The sequence below is a fragment of the Lepus europaeus genome, chromosome 5 (assembly GCF_033115175.1).
Source record: "Lepus europaeus isolate LE1 chromosome 5, mLepTim1.pri, whole genome shotgun sequence".
In the NCBI taxonomy this organism is placed as follows: domain Eukaryota; kingdom Metazoa; phylum Chordata; class Mammalia; order Lagomorpha; family Leporidae; genus Lepus; species Lepus europaeus.
In genome coordinates, this window is record NC_084831.1 from 146152591 (window position 1) to 146173769 (window position 21179).

General features: G+C 47.3%; 1 pseudogene; it reads left to right on the top strand.

Annotated features, from left to right (window-relative positions):
• Positions 1-15465, top strand: part of LOC133759307 (putative lipid scramblase CLPTM1) — a 60149-nt pseudogene extending 44684 nt beyond the window's left edge.
• The last annotated feature ends 5714 nt before the right edge of the window (positions 15466-21179 follow it).

Consider the following 21179-nt stretch of genomic DNA (forward strand, 5'->3'; position numbering starts at 1 on the left):
GGGTCATGGCCCACTCACATCCAGTGTGGGAGATAGGGCCGGCCCCAAGTGGGCTCACCCTCCAGTGTGGGAGACAAGGCCGGCCCCGTGTGGGCCATGTTGAGTCCAAGCATACCCCCAAAATTAAAAAATACCAAGTGCATGACACCACAGTTATGTGTGAGCATGGGCTGATTAGTCATCAGTCCATCGAGATGGAGTGTTAAGGGGATTAGCAAGGGTGTAATTATCTGGGTCTCCAAGTAAGGGGAAAATAGGGCTAGAAGAAGGAGAAGTAGGATTAGCATGAGAAATCCTAGGGTGTCTTTAATTGTGTAATAAGGATGAAAGGGGATTTTGTCTGAGTCGGAGGGGATTCCTGACGGGTTGTTAGAACCGATTTCATGAAGAAAGAGTAAGTGAATTATGACTAGGGCTGCGATAATAAATGGCAGAATTAAATGAAATGCGAAAAAGCAGGTGAGTGTGGCTTTGTCCACAGAAAAGCCTCCTCAAATCCATTCAACTAAGTTTGTTCCGATGTAAGGGATGGCTGATAGGAGGTTGGTGATTACTGTCGCCCCTCAGAATGATATTTGGCCTCATGGGAGAACATAGCCTATGAATGCTATTGCTATTACTGCGAATAGTAGAATAATGCTGATGTTTCAGGTTTCTAGATATGTATATGAGCCGTAATAAATCCCATGGCCTATGTGTATGTAGAGGCAAATAAAAAATATAGATGCTCTGTTGGCATGGAGGTATTGAATAAGTCAACCATGGTTTACGTCTCAACAAATATGAGTTACCGATGAGAATGCTGTCATTGTGTCTGAGGTGTAATGTATGGCTAGGAAGAGGCCAGTTAAAATTTGAATGATTAAGCATAGGCCTAGGAGAGAGCCAAAGTTTCATCAGGCAGAGATGTTTGATGGGGCAGGTAGGTCGATTAAAGAATGGTTAACAATTTTTAATAGGGGGTATGTTTTATGAATGTTGGTCATTAGGTTCTTATAGTTGAGTAACAACAGTGATTTTTCATGTCATTAGTCATGGTTTGAGTCCATGTAGGAACTATGACGTATATTGTATTTTTACTAAGTGTGATATTTGTGGTTGGTTTTGTGGGATTCTCTTCTAAATTGTCTCCAATTTATGGTGGGCTGGGGTTAACTGTTAGTGGTGGAGTGGGCTGTGGAATTATTTTAAGTTTTGGTGGTTCATTTTTAGGCTTAATGATATTTTTAATTTATTTGGGAGGAATGTTGGTGGTGTTTGGATATACAACTGCAATGGCGACTGAGGGGTATCCTGAAACTTGGGGGTCAAATGTCATGATTTTGAGTATGCTGGTGTTGGGGGTAATATTCAAGTTAGGGTTAATTATGTCTATGATGTCGAGTGATGAGGTGGAGGTTGTGGTTGATTTTAAAAATATAGGAGATTGAGTCATTTTTGAGGGGGATGAAGTGGGTTTAATTCGAGAAGATTCTATAGGGGTAGCAGTATTATATAGCCATGGGAGCTGACTAATGGTTGTTGCTGGTTGATCTTTGTGAGTATCTTGATTGTTACTGAAATTACTAGCGGGGGTTAAGCTAAAATGAATAAGGCTAAGAGCAGAGAGATTAGAAAAGATAGAGAATAGAATTTGATGAGGCCTTTTTATGTGGATAAGGAGGTTGACACGGAAATTTGAATGCCTGAGATATTTTTTTGGATTGCTTTTTCAGTTCATGACATATCTAAGAGTAGTGTAGCTACATTTTGGCTTGCTGAAAGATTAAGGTAAGGTATAAGGCGGTGTATTTTTGTGGGAAAAAAATCCTAGTATGTTTGAGAAGTTGAAAGAGGTAGATTGTGTGCTTATTTTTAGGTGAAGGCTTAGTTGATTAAGTTCTATGGCAAGGGTAAAGCCTAGAACAGTAACAAATAAGGTGGTTATTTTTATATATAGGGGTATGGTTATTTGGGGAACATTATTTGACTGAATGAGGTTGGAAATTAAAAATCCTGCGAAAATACTTCCTAATGTGAGGCGTTTAATGGAGTTGATGAGTGTGGGGTTGTTTTCATTAATAATAATAAGGGCTGGGTAACGGGGTTGACCTAGGAGAGCAAAGAAAATAATCCGTGTGCTGTAAACAGCTGTTAAGGAGGTAGCAATAAGAGTAATAATAAGGGCTCAGGCATTGGTATAAGACATGTTCGCAGATTCAATAATTAGGTCTTTTGAATAGAAGCCTGTTAGGAATGGTATACCTGCAAGAGCTAAACTGCCAATTGTAAGAGCGGAAGATGTAAAAGGTAATGTTTTGTACAGGCCTCCTATTTTTTTGGATGTCTTGTTCATCATTGAGGCTATGAATAATTGATCTGGAGCATAGAAAGAGCATGACTTTGAAGAAAGCATGGGTACAGATGTGTAGGAATGCCAGATGGGGTTTGTCAATTCCCATTGTGACTATTATTAATCCAAGTCGACTTGAAGTGGAGAAAGCTACAGTTTTTTAATGTCATTTTGTGTGAGAGCACACAGGGCTGTGAAGAGTGTGGTGATTGCCCCCAGGCATAGGATTAGTGTTTGGGCAGTTTTATTGCTTTCTAATAAGGGGTGAAATCGGATAAGGAGGAAGACCCAGCTACTATGATTGTACTTGAGTGGAGTAACGCTGATACTGGAGTTGGACCTTCTATTGCTGAGGGTAGTCACGGGTGTAGGCCAAATTGTGCGAATTTACCTGTGGCAGCTAAGATAAGCCCAATTAATGGGAGGATTGTAATATTGTTATCCGTAATAAATATTTGTTGAAATTCTCATGTGTTGAGGTTAATAGCAAATCAGGCTATGGCTATAATAAAGCCAATATCTCCAATGTGATTATATAAAATTGCTTGCAGGGCTGCAGTATTAGCGTCTGTTCGGGCATGCCATCAGCCAATGAGGAGGAAGGATATAATTCCTACTCCCTCCCACCCAATGAATAGTTGGAAGAGGTTATTGGCAGTAACTAAAATTAGCATGGTAATAAGAAACATTAATAAATACTTGAAGAGTTGGTTAATTTTAGGGTCTGAGTGTATGTATCATATGGAAAACTCTATAATGGATCATGTTATGAATTGGGATAAATAGTATGGAAAAGTGCTACACCCACAGCTGTTGTGACACCTGCGTAGCAAAATGTTGTGGCGTTGGGGGTCTACGGCTGCAGGGTCGAGGTTAGAGCTCCGTGGAGTGGGGCCTCGGGCGGTTCCTGTGCAGCCAACGGTCATAAAGACCCTCGGCTCACGCACGTAATAAGAAGTAGAAGACTTGATTGCTGCTGGTTAATAAAGCAATGTGTCCCAGCATTGATAATGATTTTATTATGCATAATTTACTTGCTTTATTTGTACTTAGTAGTTATGCCGCGTAGTGCGTCAGGACAAGTGCACCATGATTAGAAACAAGGGAATCAAATAGTGCCAATAAGCATTTCACAAAAATTAACAAAAAACACTTTAGACTTTGGCCCACCAGTCATTAGGGCTATTTACAAGGAGGCATTAAACACTGACAAGAAACAGCACACCCTAGACAAGATAAAACAAAGGGAGCTGATGTGTGAGTTTTAGGGAGCTGAGGTGTGATTTAGATTCCGGGTTATCAGAAGATTTAGGTAACATGGGGATGGGAAAGCTACATTCAGTCTTACTTAGGTGATATATGGGACTTGGGCTAACAAGCACCACCATCTGATAACTCCCCTGTTCCCGGTTCTTATAATAAGAGGTTAACTAGTAACCCGACCTTTACCTTTCCTTAAAAGTAGGACTGCGAACCATCACCACAATGTCTCCCTGTGTCCCTTGTAAAGTTAATCATGTAACCCCATTAACCTTAACAAGTTTTTGTAATCTTGGAATTTCTTTTGTCTTCAGCAATGTAGGCTTCCCTATATAAACTCTGGTTTCCCCACTAATAAAATGCAGCAGCAGCATACTCATAGTGTGTGTGTGTCTGCCTGTCATTTCCCCGCCGATTCCTGATTCTCCTTAGAGCCTTCGCCCCTCGTTCTCCCTCGGTCTGTGACTCTGCGAGAGCCGGTCCGCGGCAGGTGGCGCCTGAACAGGGACTTGAAGGACAGGTAATCTTTCTTTCTTCAGAACAGGAACGGATCTTACCAGGGAACTGCAGTCCCGCCGGTAAAGGATCACCGGTTAAGAGTTAGTAATCTAGGGAACCATGGGGCACGCTTTAACCAAGAATGAAAAAATGCTAGTTGTCATGCTACGGAAAATGCTGACTAAATCTGGATTTCCTGTCTCGGTAAAAACAGTAAAAACTTTTACTTCTTTTCTCAGAAGGGTTAGTCCTTGGTTCCTGGAGGGAGGCTCTTTAGTCTTAGAGGATTGGAAAAGGGTTGGCAAAGAAATGCGTAGGTATGTGCAAAACCAAGGGGAAAATACCTTGCCCCCACAAGCATATCAACTTTGGTACCAAATTAAAGAACTTTTGGTGGAAACCACGCCGTTTGAAGGCTTGTGCCGTGAGACAGCCTCTGATACAGGAGAAACTACAGATTATAAAATACCGGATTGTGGTCCAGGGGGTCCCAGGCAGTGTACTCCTTTGATGGCTTCTGCACCTCCTATGGTGTATAGTGCCATAAAAAAGGATGAAAAGAAAGATGATGATTATAGCGAGGTAGATTGGAAGGAATTGGAGGATGAAGAACGAGAGGAGGACGAGGAGGATAATTATAGAGACCACCATAGGCCTCCTCCTGTTCCTATGCAATCTATGATGAGGAAGCCTCCTAAGCCTAGAAGGCGCCCTCCTCCATTACCCCCTCCTCCAATGGGCTTTAAAGGTGCCATAGCTGAGGCTCGGAAAAATGGGGATGTTGCCTTTGGCATCTTTCCTGTTGTGGAAACCTCTGAAAATGATGAAGAACCTACCTGGGAGCCTCTACCTTTGAAAACGCTCAAAGAACTGCAGAGTGCAGTAAAAACTAGTGGTGCTACCGCGCCTTACACTTTACAAATTGTGGACATGATAGCCAACTTATGGCTGACCCCTTATGATTGGATGCAAACAGCTAAGGCTACTCTTAATCCTGGGGATTTTATCCTTTGGAGAACAGAGTATGAGGATAAGTGTAAAAAAAACTATTGACCAAAGTATCAAGAAAAGAGGCCCTAAGCCTACAATGTCTATGCTTATGGGGTCAGGGGAATATGCCCCCTTAAATGCTCAGCAAAAAATTCCAAAAGACATTTTAAAGATAATAACAAACAATGCAATATACGCTTGGCGTAACATTCCCCCTACAGGAACCAAACCAGGAACATTGGCAGGTATTAGACAGGGAACGGAAGAGCCTTATCAGGATTTCATTTCCAGATTGGAGGAAGCAGTAACGAGGATGCTGCCCCCTTCTGAGGGGACAGACATGCTCTTAAAACAATTGGCTTGGGAAAATGCTAATCCACTGTGTCAGGATTTAATTCGGCCTATTAGAAAGACAGGAACTATTCAAGATTATGTAAAAGCATGTTTAGATGCCTCACCAGCTATAGTCCAGGGAATGGCTTATGCTGCAGCTATGAAAGGTCAGAAGTTTAGTGCATATGTTAAGAAAACATACGGAGGAGGCGCCAAATCATCATTCATGGATGTTTGCTATAATTGTGGCCAACCAGGTCATATGCAGAGGGAATGCAAACATCCAAAAGAAGGTGCAAAGAAGAAGGGGCCGCCGGGGCTGTGTCCTCGGTGTAAGAAGGGAAAACATTGGAAAAATGAATGTAAATCCAAGTTCCATAAAGATGGGACTCCTTTAAATAAGGAAAAAGAGAAACGGGAGGAAACAAAAAACTAGGTGAGGGGCGGTCTCCTAGCCCCACTCCAAAGGGAGAGGAGTCAGCAGGGCAGAAACATCAATTAAATCCTGAAGCCCTGGAATTTACGGTGCATGATTTGCCTAGGGCAACACCAGGTAGTGCAGGCTTGGATTTGGCAAGCTCAAAAGACATTATAGTGTCTAAGTGGGACGGAGTAACTTTAGTGCCCACTAATGTAAAAGGAACTTTGTTGCCTCAGACAGTCGGATTAATAATTGGCAGAAGTTCAAATTATGCAAAAAATTTTGAAGTACTTCCTGGTGTTCTAGATGCAGATACAGAAGCAGATATAAAAATCATGATTCGACCTCTAAAGGAAACAGTTCAAATTCATAAAGGGCAAATAATAGCTCAGCTCTTGCTGCTGCCTTATGTAAACCTGCCAAACAGGATTTTACAAGGAAGCAGGGGCCAAGGCCAGTTTGGCAGCACTGATGAGGGTGTATTTTTAATGCAAGATCTTGGCCAGCGTCCATTTAAAGTCGTGTCTCTCAATGGCAGAAAATTTAAAGGGCTCCCTGACACCGGAGCAGATAGAACATGTATAGCTTCCTTGGATTGGCCTTCCGCCTGGCCAGTACATCGAACAGGCTCTTCATTGTTGGGCTTGGGGACAGCTAATGGTGTCCTGCAAAGTTCAGCAATGTTAAAATGGACTTGTGAGGGTAAGGAAGGTTATATACAGCCTTATGTTCTTCCCTCTTTACCATTTACACTATGGGGAAGAGATTTTTTGGACGCAATGGAAGTAAAATTGGTAACAGCGGATAATTTAAATGAGCAGCATTTTTAATAGGGGCCACTTCAGAAAATCTTTTTGCAGATAAAATTCAGTGGCTGACTCAAGAACCTGTGTGGGTGAGTCAGTGGCCCCTTACGGAAGAGAAAATACAGGCTCTTGAGCAGCTAGTAAAAGAACAACTAGAAAAAGGGCATTTAGTAGAATCAAAAAGTCCTTGGAATACACCAGTATTTGTTATAAAGAAAAAATCAGGTAAATGGAGGCTCTTACAAGATTTAAGAGCAGTCAATGCAGTTATGAAGGACATGGGTCCTTTGCAACCTGGACTGCCATCTCCGGTTGCTGTTCCTAAAGGATGGAAAGTCATTATTATAGATCTACAAGATTGTTTCTTTACTATAAAATTGGATCCTGCAGACTGTGAGCATTTTGCTTTCAGTGTGCCATCATCAAATTTTAAACAACCTTATAGAAGGTATCAGTGGGTCACTTTACCACAAGGGATGAAAAATTCTCCTACATTATGTCAAAAATTTGTCGATAAGGCTATGCAAGTTATAAGGACAAAATATGCTACTGCATATTCATTATATGGATGATATATTATTGGCTCATAAAAATTCTGCTATACTAGATAATTTGTTGTATGATACTATTCAAACTTTAACTGCTCATGGCTTGGTTATAGCTCCTGATAAAGTGCAAAGAGATCGACCTCTAAATTATTTGGGTCAAATTATAAAGGATGATTATATTATTTCACAGAAAATTACAATAAGAAGGGATAGGTTAAAAACATTAAATGATTATCAAAAATTATTAGGAGACATTAATTGGCTAAGACCTCATTTAAAAATAACCACAGGGGAATTGAGTCCCTTATATTCTATCTTGCATGGGGATTCAAATCCAAAGTCACTTAGAATTATGACCCCGGAAGCTTTACAGGCTTTACAATTAGTTGAAGAAGCATTATCAAAAGCACACGTGCATCAAATAAATTATGTTGTGCCCTGGTGTCTTTTGATTTTTGCAACAGCTTATACGCCTACAGCTTGCCTATGGCAGGAGGGAGTCTTGGAGTGGCTTCACTTGCCTCATACACAGGCAAAGATGCTTGCAGATTATCCTTATTTATGTGCTTTATTAATTACCAAAGGTAGAGCTCGCTCTAAAGAATTGTTTAGCAAGGAGCCAGCCACTATTGTCACACCATACAATAAAAGTCAAGTAGAGGAGCTAATGCAAAATAATGAAGATTGGGTCATAGCGCTGCAAAACTATACAGGGCAAATCAAATATCATTATCCAAAATATCCTATTATAGAATTTGCAAGGCATGTAGAATTGGTATTTCCAGTCTGGTTTTCGCCACAACCCTTAGCTAAAGCTCAAAATATTTTTACTGATGGGTCATCTTCAGGTTGTGCTGTGGTTTATTCTAAAGAGCATGGTGTATATGTTGAAAGTGGTGAAAAAACCTCTGCCCAGCAGGCAGAAATTAAAGCAGTCATATTGGCCTTTACAAAATTTCCACAACCATTTAACCTTTATTCAGATTCTAAATATGTGGTTAATTTATTTCCGGCTCTAGAGACAGCTCTCTTATCAGGAAAATCACCTATTCTTACTTTATTAAGACAATTACAAAAGTTAATCAGGGAAAGAACGGCAAAGTTTTACATAGGACATATAAGAGGTCATAGTAAATTACCAGGTCCTTTAGCAGAAGGTAATGCTATTGCTGATATGCATACTCAACCTGTTGTGGCCACAGTGCAAGAGGCGTTAGAGAGTCATAACATTCATCATCAAAATGCAGCCTCTTTGCGAAAAATGTTCTCTATTACTAGAGAACAGGCAAGACAGATTGTAAAACAATGTACTCATTGTCCCCCCATACATCATCCTCCAAAGATGTGTGTAAATCCCCGAGGTTTAAAAGCTAACATTATTTGGCAGATGGATGTAACTCATGTGTCTTCTTTTGGTAAGTTGGGATATGTGCATGTGACTGTTGACACCTTTTCTCATTTTGTGCATGCTTCTGCTAGAACGGGAGAAGCAGTAAGAGATGTTATTCAACATTTAATTCAGTGTTTTCAAATTATGGGCATTCCTTCTCAAATCAAAACCGATAATGGACCAGCTTATATCTCTAAAGCATTTGCAAATTTTTGTGCCCAATGGCACATAACTCATATTACAGGAATTCCTTATAATCCTCAAGGACAGGCAATCATTGAAAGAGCTCATCAAACATTAAAATTACAATTGGAACGCCTTCAAACTGCAAATTCTTATTTTTCACCTCATCATGTACTGTCTCATTCATTGTTTGTTTTAAATCATTTAAATGCTGATGAAAAGGGCCTTACAGCAGCCCTACGACACTGGGACAGGGAGGTCTATAAGACCCCCCTGCCCAAGGTCCTCTGGAAAGACCTCTTAACAGGAATGTGGAAAGGTCCGGATGTGCTAATCACCTCGGGACGAGGTTATGCTTGTGTTTTCCCACAGGATGCCGACTCCCCTGTCTGGATCCCAGATAGGCTCATCAGGGAGGCCCCCGGCACAGCGCCGCAAGCAGCGATGCTGGAAGAAGCAGGAGAAACGCATGGAACATCAGATGAAGAAATTGGAAATGATCCAGCAGAGGCAGAAAATCACCTGGACGATGGTCCGTCACCTGGCTCGGAAAGCAAAAGAACTTCTCGCTGAACAGAGGAAGCCTCGTACAACCTCTTATCTTTTTGTGGCTTTTCTTGCCTTGATTTCAACTCCAAAAACTGAGGGGACTTCATATTGGGCTTATGTTCCTAATCCTCCCATTGTACAGCCTGTGGGGTGGTTGGATAGGGAACCTGTAAAAGTGTTAACAAATGACTCATTACGGTTGGGCGGCGTGCAGGACTCTGACGCAAGAGTCTCTTCCTCCTCTATAATTTCCTTTGAGGGGAGAGCAGATTCATTGCCAATTTGTCTCACGCTGCAAGGAAAAGCTCCTAATGGTTGTCTCACCATGAGCTATAAAACTTTCCTAACTGACAGCCCAGACCACAACAATCCTGGTAAGCGATGGGTCTGGGAAACAGAAATTCAAACATTAGGGGCTCAGGCCCATTATTTCAATGACAGCTTTACACATGTTTCAGAGATTGATCTGCCACTCACGCCATGTGTAAAAAAGTATCGAAACCCAGATAGGACGTGGTTATCATCCTTAACTAAATTCCCAACCTGGTTATCTTGTGGATTTTCTGTTGCTGCATGGTATCAACCTAAGGGTGGTGACATAACAATTTGGGACTTTTCTAATTCAAATCCTGGGGATGGAAATTATGAAAAGTACTTAAAAGAAAAGAGTGATAAACTTCATAATTATACTTATCTTAAATTGGGAGAACCTTTGCGGCGATGGTTTTCTTCTGGCTTTGTGGAACCAACTTGGTTTGCAACAAAGGATAATGTGACTAGAAAACATACTGATTTATTTCGCTTAACAGCTGCTACAAATATGTTGTTAGAGAAACAACCCAATCAAACTGTTTCACAGCCTATTGCGGTTAAAGCGTGTGTAGCTTATCCTAGTGCTATCTTGTTAGCTCAAACTGAAGCTGTAAAAATAACAAAAGAAGGTCGCTCATATAAAATTACTTGTGCTGCATGTAAAATGACAAATTGTATTACTTCTGCTGAGCCTAAGGATTTTACTACCATATTGTTGGTGCGTAGACCGCCATTTGTGCTGCTACCTGTTGAATTAGGAGAAGAAAATTGGTATGATAATTCTGCTTTACAAGTATTAGATCTGTTAAGTGGGCTTTTGCGTCCGAAACGCTTTGTTGCTGCTTTGATCTTAGGAATTACTGCTTTGATTACTATTATCACTACTTTTGCTATAGCTACTACTGCCTTAGTTCAGGAAATTCAAACTGCTCATTATGTAAATACATTAAATAAAAATATTACCATGGCATTGATTACACAAGAAGCAATAGATCAAAAATTAGAAGCAAAAATAAATGTGTTAGAGGAAGTAGTCTTGGCTTTGGGACAGGATGTTGCTAATCTGCAAACAATGTTTTCTGCTCGTTGTCATAGTAATTTTAAGTCAATCTGTGTTACTCCGCTACCATACAATACTTCAGAACCTTGGGAGAAGATAAAAGCACACTTGCAGGGTGTATGGCATGATAATAATGTTACACATGATTTACATGCTTTGCAAAAGGAGATAGCTGTCGTTAGTCAATCTAGGTTGCAAATAGGGGATTTACAAAATATAGCTACAAGCTTAGAAGCAGGAATCAGAAACTTAAACCCCATAACTTGGAAAAACTACCTCATATATATAGGGATAGTGGCATTAGTAGTTTTGCTAATAATTCTTTTTCTTCCTGGAATCTTAAAACTTCTATTTAGCTCATTACAGGATGTCCAGCAGGAGGTCTTCGAATTTCATCTTAAAAACAAAAAGGGGGGAACTGCTACACCCACAGCTGTTGTGACACCTGCGTAGCAAAATGTTGTGGCGTTGGGGGTCTACGGCTGCAGGGTCGAGGTTAGAGCTCCGTGGAGTGGGGCCTCGGGCAGTTCCTGTGCAGCCAACGGTCATAAAGACCCTCGGCTCACGCACGTAATAAGAAGTAGAAGACTTGATTGCTGCTGGTTAATAAAGCAATGTGTCCCAGCATTGATAATGATTTTATTATGCATAATTTACTTGCTTTATTTGTACTTAGTAGTTATGCCGCGTAGTGCGTCAGGACAAGTGCACCATGATTAGAAACAAGGGAATCAAATAGTGCCAATAAGCATTTCACAAAAATTAACAAAAAACACTTTAGACTTTGGCCCACCAGTCATTAGGGCTATTTACAAGGAGGCATTAAACACTGACAAGAAACAGCACACCCTAGACAAGATAAAACAAAGGGAGCTGATGTGTGAGTTTTAGGGAGCTGAGGTGTGATTTAGATTCCGGGTTATCAGAAGATTTAGGTAACATGGGGATGGGAAAGCTACATTCAGTCTTACTTAGGTGATATATGGGACTTGGGCTAACAAGCACCACCATCTGATAACTCCCCTGTTCCCGGTTCTTATAATAAGAGGTTAACTAGTAACCCGACCTTTACCTTTCCTTAAAAGTAGGACTGTGAACCATCACCACAATGTCTCCCTGTGTCCCTTGTAAAGTTAATCATGTAACCCCATTAACCTTAACAAGTTTTTGTAATCTTGGAATTTCTTTTGTCTTCAGCAATGTAGGCTTCCCTATATAAACTCTGGTTTCCCCGCTAATAAAATGCAGCAGCAGCATACTCATAGTGTGTGTGTGTCTGTCTGTCATTTCCCCACCGATTCCTGATTCTCCTTAGAGCCTTCGCCCCTCGTTCTCCCTCGGTCTGTGACTCCGCGAGAGCCGGTCCGCGGCAGAAAAGTAATCTAATTTAAAGCTGGATGTTAGTTTTAGAGTGTGAATTGTTATTCAGTGTCAGTTGGATACTATTGTTTCTTGATTTGTCACAGTAAAGATCAGTGTTGGGATAAGGCTAATGATAAATGCATAGGATTCTGATGTTTTTACGTAATAAGGGTAGTTAGTATTATTAAAAATGCTAGTGAATGAAGCTACAATTGGAAGTACTAGGATAATGATTGAGACAGCTACTGAAGTGGAGAATAGCTTAACTACTTTTATTTGGAGTTGCACCAATTTTTTGGCTCCTAAGGCCAACAGATTACTTCTATCCTTTAAAAGTTGAGAAGGCCATGGGGTTAGGCATGGGTGCATGAATTAGCAGTTCTTGCAAACATTCTCGGTAAATAAGGAGGGATAATCTATTATTAAATTCACAATCTAATGTGTTTTTTTAAACTATATTTACATAACATTGGGCCTAAAATGATCTTTGGATTAATAGATAAGAGGAGAAGTGGGGCTAGGTGAAGTATTATCAGAGTATTTTCTCAAGTGAATGTTGGGGAAATGTTGATTGTATGATATGTAAATTTACCTCGTTGAGTGGTTGATAATATATAGAGGGAGTAGAGTGCTGTAATTAGAATATTAGTCCCTATTAAAATAATAATGAGATTGGATCATGAAAAGGATGCTATTATGATGAGAAGCTCTCCTAAAAAGTTGATGGTAGGTGGTAGGGCTAAGTTAGTTAGGCTGGCGAGTGATCATCATGCTGCTATTAGTGGGAGGATGGTTTGAAGTCCCTGGGCTAATAGTATAGTTCAGCTGTGAATACGTTTGTAGTTAGAATTAGCTAGGCAGAATAGTAAAGAGGAAGTAAGGCCGTGAGCAATTATTAGAGCAGTGGCTCCTATAAAACTTCATAGGGTTTGAATTAGAATCGCGACAATTACTAAGGCCATATGACTTACTGAGGAGTAAGCGATAAGTGATTTTAAATCTGTTTGTCAAAGACAGATGGAGCTGGTTATAATTATGCCTCAAAGGGAGAGTATAAGGAATGGGTAGGCTATGTACTCTGTGACTGGGTTAAGTAAGATAGTGATATGTATTATGCCATATCCACCTAGTTTGAGCAGGATAGCTGTTAGAACTATTGAACCTGCAATGGGGGCTTTGACATGGGCTTTTGGCAGTCAAAGGTGGAGCCCATCGAGTGGTATTTTAACTAAAAATGCTATTATGCACGCTACTCATATTAATGAATTAGATCATGATATTGATAAATTGATATTGCATAAGGAGGCAGTTAAGGGATCCTGTGGAGTTTTGGAGATAGATTAGGGCAACTAGAAGAGGAAGTGATCCTATAAGGGTGTAGAACAAGAAATAAGTTCTTGCATTAAGTCGTTCTGTTTGGTTGCCTCATCGTGTAATAATGATTAGTGTGGGAATTAGTGTTGCTTCAAATAGAATATAAAATAGAATGAATTCTGGTCCTGGTCGAGTTAAGGGTGGCTTGCTTAAGGCGTCCAGGGATAACATCTGTTTTTAGTCCCAGTGAGGGGACGGCTCATGAATGAAGCACATCTTCTGCTGAGATTAGTATACGGATTGGTAATTCCATTGGAAGGACAATTCGATTGTTGACTTCCAGTAATCGTAGGTCACAAGGGCTTAAATCGGATGTTGGGACCATATAGGAGTCGAAGTTCAGGTCTTCATAGTCTGCATAGTTAATTTGCAGGGTGAAATAATTTAAGTAATTGTTATGCAATAATTCTTGTTTTGGGGGTTTGGCAGGAGTTGAAATATATATAAGTCTATTCATTGTTTTAGGGCAATGGATTTACTTAAAGGGGGATAAGGAGGGTTTGCGGATATATTCAATTATGTAAGAACAAATCACGTACCCATGTACGTGCATGTGTGTGCCTACACGTGGGTGTGGGTGTGGTAAAATTTTCTTATGTCCATCGAGCATGGAAAGATAGTCCTGGCTTATAATTATGAGAATGGAGGATCTTCATTTAAAGCTTGGCTACAATAAGTACACCAGGACAGGGCCCGCTGTGGCCATGTTGAGTCCAAGCATACCCCCAAAATTAAAAAATACCAAATGCATGACACCACAGTTATGTGTGAGCATGGGCTGATTAGTCATCAGTCCATCAAGATGTCTTATGTAAGAGGAACACGTGGGTGATTTTAGGTTTAATGGCCCTGAACTAAGAACCGGATGCCAGTTATAGTTTCACGCTAGAAACCCCCAAGTGTTATGGACCCAGAACAAGAAGAGGGACATGATGGGGACGTGTTGCTGGTTTCACGGAGGATGGTAGATCATGGGATTCCTGGGGGAAGGGGATATTCATATGGACGAGGATTGATCTGACTAAAATGGTCTATATCCGATGATGGAATGGCTGTACCATGTTGATAATTCAATTGGGGTTGTTGTGAATATCCAAGTTGGGAATAGTTGAATGTGTAAGTTGGGGTGAATGTACTATGTCCTATCAGGCAGTTATATACTAGCTTATATGCATGGGGCAAGTAATTTTATGTACGATTAAACATAGAATATTCTATGTACTTCATGAATGAATTTGTAATACTAGTACATGTTAATGTGGAAGACCACTAATGCACGAAATACATAGGAGCAGGAGGATGAGATGGTCTGTTTCTGTCCTTGTCCTTGGCAACATTTTGTCTTGTGGGAAACCAGAGCAGCTGCAGACAGGAGAGTGTCAAGGCAGGGGGCGGGGCAGAGTGAGGGCTGCACAGCAGGATGGCCAGGTGCCTCTCAGAGGAGAGGCTGAGCCCAAGATGCCAGGGAGGGAGCCAGGCCCAGGTCTGTTGATGGGCAGAGCGAGTGCACAGGCCCTGAGGTAGGTCAGCAGGGCCCTAGTATTGGCAGTGGCAGAGGCCAGTGTGAGTGTGGTGGAGGGAGTGGGAGGGGCTGGGTGAGAAGGCCCCGCCCCCTGCTCACAGGTGTCTTTTCTCCACAGGCTTCATCACCATGATGCCCCAGCTCTTCATCAACTACAAGCTTAAGTCTGTGGCCCACCTGCCCTGGCGCACGCTCACCTACAAGGCCCTCAACACCTTCATCGAGGACCTGTTCGCCTTCCTCATCAAGATGCCTGTCATGTACCGGGTCGACTGCCTGCGAGATGGTGAGGCCTGGCGGCCGGCCAGGTGCCCGGCTTTCGGCCTGTGCTCACGCCACCGCCCCCATCTCCCTGCAGACATGGTCTTCTTCATCTACCTCTACCAGTGGTGGATCTACTGCGTGGACCCCACCAGGGTGAACGAGTTCGGCATGGGCAGGCAGGACGCCATGGCCACCCCCACTCCCGCCGGCGAGGAGCCCCAGGAAGCCCCTGTGAAGCCAGCTGAGGACAAGAAGGACTAGGTGCCACGGTCCCCGCCCACCCCAGCTCCCGGTGACAGCACCCGCCTCCCCAGTCTCCATCCCCCCCCCCCAAGATGGGGCCGCGGCCCACAGCACGCCGGCGGTGGGGGACATCTGGCCTTCTGTCCACTGTGTTCCCAGCCATCTCTCCCTGCCACAATCATGGAGAAGCCGACAGGGCGGTGCCGGGGTGGGCCGGGCGGGGGCGAGGCCGGGGCCCCTCCAGGTGCCCTTGGCTGTCCATGATCTTGTCCCTCGTCCCCGAGCGCCCCTGCCCCGACACCGCTGCCCTTTAACAGCCTGGATTTAATAAATTCATATGGGTGTTTAAGTTAAATTCAGCCCCTCCCCTCCCATGCTGCGCGCTGGGTGGGAACCTTGCAGGGGGCCGGGCCCCAGTGCCAAGCCAGGCCCTTCACTACTTCCACTGCCTCCAGCCCTCAAGAGCCCTTTTGTCCCCGTCCCCAGTTCGCAGACGCCCCCGAACTGTTTGCCTTGAGCTTCTGGCTCGCGCTCAGCCAGGGCCCAATTCAGAGCAGCATGCGCCCACCGCACCAGGGCTGGGAGTGTGGTGGGCAGCCAGGTCTGCCACATGTGTGAGGTGTGAGCTGTGGGTACTCCTGGACTGGGGCCTGGCCTCCTGGGGCACACGTGCCTGGCCACGCTCCCACCTCCCCCCGCTTCACAGTGAGTGCCCTGGGCCCTGCAGCCATGGAAGGAGGCTTTAAGGCTGAGGTCCCCCAGGCTCCTGCAGGCTCCCCGTGGAGCCAGGCAGGGAGCCCATGGGCCGGTGGAGGTGCTATGTCACCCCAGGCCCCTGAGTGCCCTCTGAGCTTCGCTGCCATGGGCTCTTGGGCCACCGCACCTCACTGGCTGCATTGCCCCAGTTCCTCCCCCACAGCCCTGGGCCCAAGCTTTCCAAGCTTTTTGTTTGTTTAGTTTTAATCTCATCTGCTTGAAAGGCAGAGTGACAGAAGGATCTCCTTCCACCCATGGCTCACGCCCCAGATGCCTGCAATGGCCAGGGCTGGGCCAGGCCAAAGCCAGGAGTCAGGAGCTCCATCTGGGTCTCCATGGGGGTGGCAGGGGCCCAAGAGCTCGAGCCACCTGTGCCTTCCCTGGGTTTGTATCCCTAGGAAATCGCGCTGGAAGTGGCGCATCTGGGACTCCAGTGTGCTCCGGTGCAGGGTGTGGGCCTCGCAGGCAGCCCCTTCCCTCAGCGCCCAGGGGTTTTGCAAGGCCCCTGGTCTGCCCCGCACCTCTGCCAGGCCTCTCCCCGTCTCCTGCCAGTGCTGGCCGTCTGTCCAGCTGCTGGAAGGCACTTTATAAAGCTTGGGCACAGCCTGGCCAGCCCCTGCTCTGACCCCACCATGGCTCCCGGGATCCTCATGAGAGCTCTGGCTTCTAACCCTTGAGCGACCTTAGGGGAGGGGGGTGGGGCTTCTTAACCACATCCACCCAGTCTTGGCATAATTTTTCGCCTCCAAGTGCTACCCCACACCTCGAACTCACCCCAGGGTCACCACCCTGCACCTACGTACCCTCCAGGTCGCAGTTCCAGCACCGCCTCTTCCTGGAAGCCTTCCCTGACCTTCAAGCTGTCAGGTGCTCCTGTGAGCTCCCCTGCTGAGGGTCATCGCTGTATGCGGGTCAGCCTGCACTGGACAGGCCCCTGAGGATGTGGCCGAGCTGCCTTGGGGTGCCAGGTGCAAGGCCGAGCACAGAGCAGGGACTCCGGCAGGTGACTGGACGGCGCCTCCCCAGACCTGCGGAAGCGCGGGCCCCAGCAGTGGAGACGTCACGTGTGCTCTGTGCTCCTGGGCTGTGGGTTCCGTGTCCACAGCCCAGCAGAAACCCTGAGCGCCGAGGATGTCGATATGTCCTCTCCAGGGGCCAAACGTGTGCATGGCCCAGAAGGGACCCATGGGGGCGCCTGGGTCTGTCATCATGGGAGCCCCCTTGGTGGCTCCTTGTCATGAGCCAGGCTGTAGACTAAGTGCAGTCATGGTTTGCTTTCTCCGGTGCACTTGACATTACTCTGTGTGGGGTTAAAAACAACCCAGAGTCAACACTGGTGCTGGTGCTGTGGTGTAGCAGGCTAAGCCTCCATCTGTGGCTCTGGCATCCCACGTGGGTGTCAGTTCAAGTCCCGGCTGCTCCACTTCCCATCCGGCTTTCTGCTGTGGCCTGGGAAAGCAGAAGATGGTCCAAGTCCTTGGGCCCCTGCACCCACGTGGGAGACCGGAAGAAGCTCCTGGCTCCTGGCTTTGGATCAGCACAGCTCTGGCCATTGCAGCCATCTGAGGAGTGAACCAGCAGATGGAAGACCTCTCTCTGCCTCTCTGTAACTTTGCCTTTCAAATAAATAAATATTTAAAAAATAAAAAAGCATACACTGTCTCATGTGTAAAAAAGACATTTCAAAATGTATATCCATTTGAAAGACAGAGGACAGAACCAGCGAGCTACCTGCTGGTTCACTCCCCAGATGCCTGCAACAGCCAGGGCGGGGCCCCAGCCAGGAGACTAAAACCCAGTGCCGGCCTCCCCCATACTTGAGCCATTGCTGCTCCTCCCAGGACGCACCTTAGCAGGAGCCTGGAATCCAAAGCAGAGCCAGAACTGGACCCCAGGCCCTCCAAAGTGCAATGGGGCTGTCCCAGTGTCCCCATAAAAACAAAAAAAGAAAAGGTCTTATTGGAGCACACCACGCTGGTCATTGTGCCCCGGCTTTGGCTGTTCCTGGGCAGCAGAGTGAGAGCACCCGGCCGGCCAGGGCCTGAGCCTGGAGTGGTCCCCGTCCGGCCCTTTGCAGACAGTGGCCGCTCTGTACCTCTCTCCGGGGCTCAGTCCACTGCCGGGGCCCGGCCCGGCCTGGGGAGTGCTGTGTCCAGGGTCCAGGGCAGGCGGCGGCTCACACGGGGCTCGGTCAGCCTAGGCTGGGTCACCCTGTCTGCCTGGACAACTCAGTGAAGAGCTGGAACACCCAAACGCCGCCCATGGGCCACGCAGGATGCAGGCACTTGCCCTGTGTGCGGGCCCCCGGGAGCCCCCGTGCTCAGAGGCTGGGCGCACGGTTCCCAGATGTCACTGATGTCCCTGTGCTCCCGGGGGCGCGTCCAAGGCCGTCCAAAGCAGCCAAGGCACTGGAGACCACCAGGGGCGGGGCGCAAGTCCCAGAGCCCGTGCCCGGCCTACGCTTGGACCACCAGGGACAGCGGCTGCGAAGCTCCGGGCCCCAGAAGCGCCAGGCTCCCGTCTCACGCGGAGACCCGGCTCGCGGCCTCAGTGGTCTCTGCAGGGCAATGGGCTGCGGGCGACGCCGCCTCTGCCCCTCCGCAGCGCCCCGCCTCCCCTTCCCGGCAGGCCCCGCCCCGGGTCACGTGTCGCGCGGGGGTTTTCCCCTTCCCCTGCCGTGACGTCACCGCAGCGAGCAGGCCAATGGGCACGCAGGCCGGCGACGCCTGGGAATTCCATCGCCCCGCCCCCGCCCACCACCTGCCGTCCCCGCCCCGCGCCCCCTCAGCCCCGGGCGCCGCGCGTCCTGCCCCGCCTGTGGCCCCAGCCCCTGCGCCGCTCGTCCAGGCCGCGATCCTGCGCGGGGCTGCTCGCGTGCGCGCTTGGGTCTGGGCCGGGCTCCGAGCCGCGCGTCCCCGCTGGCCGGGCCATGCCGAGTCCCCTGTTCGCCACACAGCCCGCTGCGCCGGAGCTGGGGGCTCTGGGTAAGCGGAGCCCGGGCTGGGAGAGGGCTGGGGGGCTCTGGGCTCCCGCGGGACCAGGGGGCGGTGCGGGGGCTGCGGCGACTCGGGGACGCTGCGCTCGGGGGAGGAAGCGGCAGAGGACGGGGAAGGTCCGGCCCGAGGTGCGGGCGAGGGGTCCCAGCTAGGAGTGAGAAGGGGGCGGGGCCTGTCCCTGACGCAACGAGGGGCGGAGCTCCGGTAGGCGAGGGGGAGGGGCCTGGCCCGCGGGGGCGGGGCCTGCGCGCGGGGACTTGATGGAGTCGGGGCCCAGTGCAAAGAAGGAAGCGCGGTGCAGTGGGAGGCTCGAGGGGGTGTGGCCTGTCGCCAGAAACGCCTGCGGGGCCTGACCTTGAAGCAGAGAAGGGGCGGGGCTCCGCTCGGCGTGCGTGAGGAGTGGGAGTGCCTGGCCTGCGGGGGTGGGGCCCTGCGCGAAGAAGGAAGAGCGGAGAAGTGAGAAGTCCCAGGGGGCGGGGCCTGCCGCCGGAAGTGCCCCACGGTGAGGCCTGCCTCCCTGACCACGTAGCCGGGCCCTGTGTGACCCTGGGAGCAGGAAGGGTCCGGGGACCCCTGTAATGAGGGTAGGGGGGCTTCCAGGCCCGACCTTAGCGGGGAGACGGAGGGGGCCTGAGCACGAGGGAGGCTGGGGTGCGTGACAGGAGCTGAGGAGCGGGCTCAGGCCGCGAGTGAGGGAAGAAGACAGGGGCGGGGCGGGCCTTGGAACCGAGGGGCGGGGCTTCAGCCCGAGGGGCGGGGCTTAGACCGGGCGGGGGCGGGTCTTAGAGCCGAGGGGCGGGGCGTGGGATGTTCTGGTCCCGGGCCGCCCCGCATCCTCCCCTGAGCTCAGCCTCGCTCTCTGCAGGGTCTGCTGACCTCTCCTCGTTCGCTCTCACTGTCTCCAGGACCACAGCAGCGCTCCACGATCCCCTGCGCGCCCAGGATCTCGGGTGTGCCAGTGGGGCTGGGGGAGGCCGGGCGGCTCCGTTTAGGGGGGATTCTCGCCTGATGATTGGTTGAGGTGGGGCCCGAGGGGTCCCCCCGGGACAGGAAAACCAGTCACCTGCTCCAAGAGACGCACCATGGGACAGCAGGGTCGGTGGTTGGACTTGGGGTCTACAGGCTGTGTGAGCGTCTGCAAACCTCCCCGCCCAGGCCTCAGTGTTCCTCATCTGTAGGATGGGCATGATTGAGAACACAGGGACCTGAGTGACCGTTCAAAGCAGTGTCCTGCACACAGCCTCAGTGACTGTGAAGTGTCATTGGCATAGTAAGTGATCGCTAGTCTAAAACAGCTTTTTCTTAAGAGTTAATTTTTTTTTTTCTTATTTGAAAAGCCAAGAGACAGAGCTCTTCCATCCGCTCATTCAGTCCCCAAATGTCCTTGACAGCCAGGGCGGGGCCGGGCCACAGCCAGGAGCGTGGAGCTCCATCTGGGTCTCCCATGTGGGCAGCAGAAACTCGGGGACTCGGCCATCCTCCACTGCTTTCCTAGGCCACTGCAGAGAGCCCATATGGGATGCCGGCACTGCAGGCGGAGGATTAGCCAAGTGAGCCATGGCGCCGGCCCCCTAGAGCGCAGAATTTAAAGGTTTGAGTTCCAGCAAGCTAATTTTATGGTAAAACTAAGCTAAAAATACAAATTATTGGAGAAATACAATAAACTTCAGAGTCTCAAAAACATTGTATTAATAATAACTAAGACACAATCCAGAATTATGTAAAAAATCAGAAAAATGTGACCATTCCCATAAGAAAAGATGTTCAAGAAATAATAATGAAGAGAGACCCAGAGGTGGCTGAGATGTTGAAATTAGCAGAAAATAATTCTAAAGAAATTATGCTTATGTGTATGATGTAAAGGAAAATATGCTTATATTGAATGAAAAAATAAGACAGACTTTAGCAGGGGAACAGAAATTATAAAAATATTCAAAATATTCAAGTAGAAACTTTAAACTTAAAAAACACAATATTGGC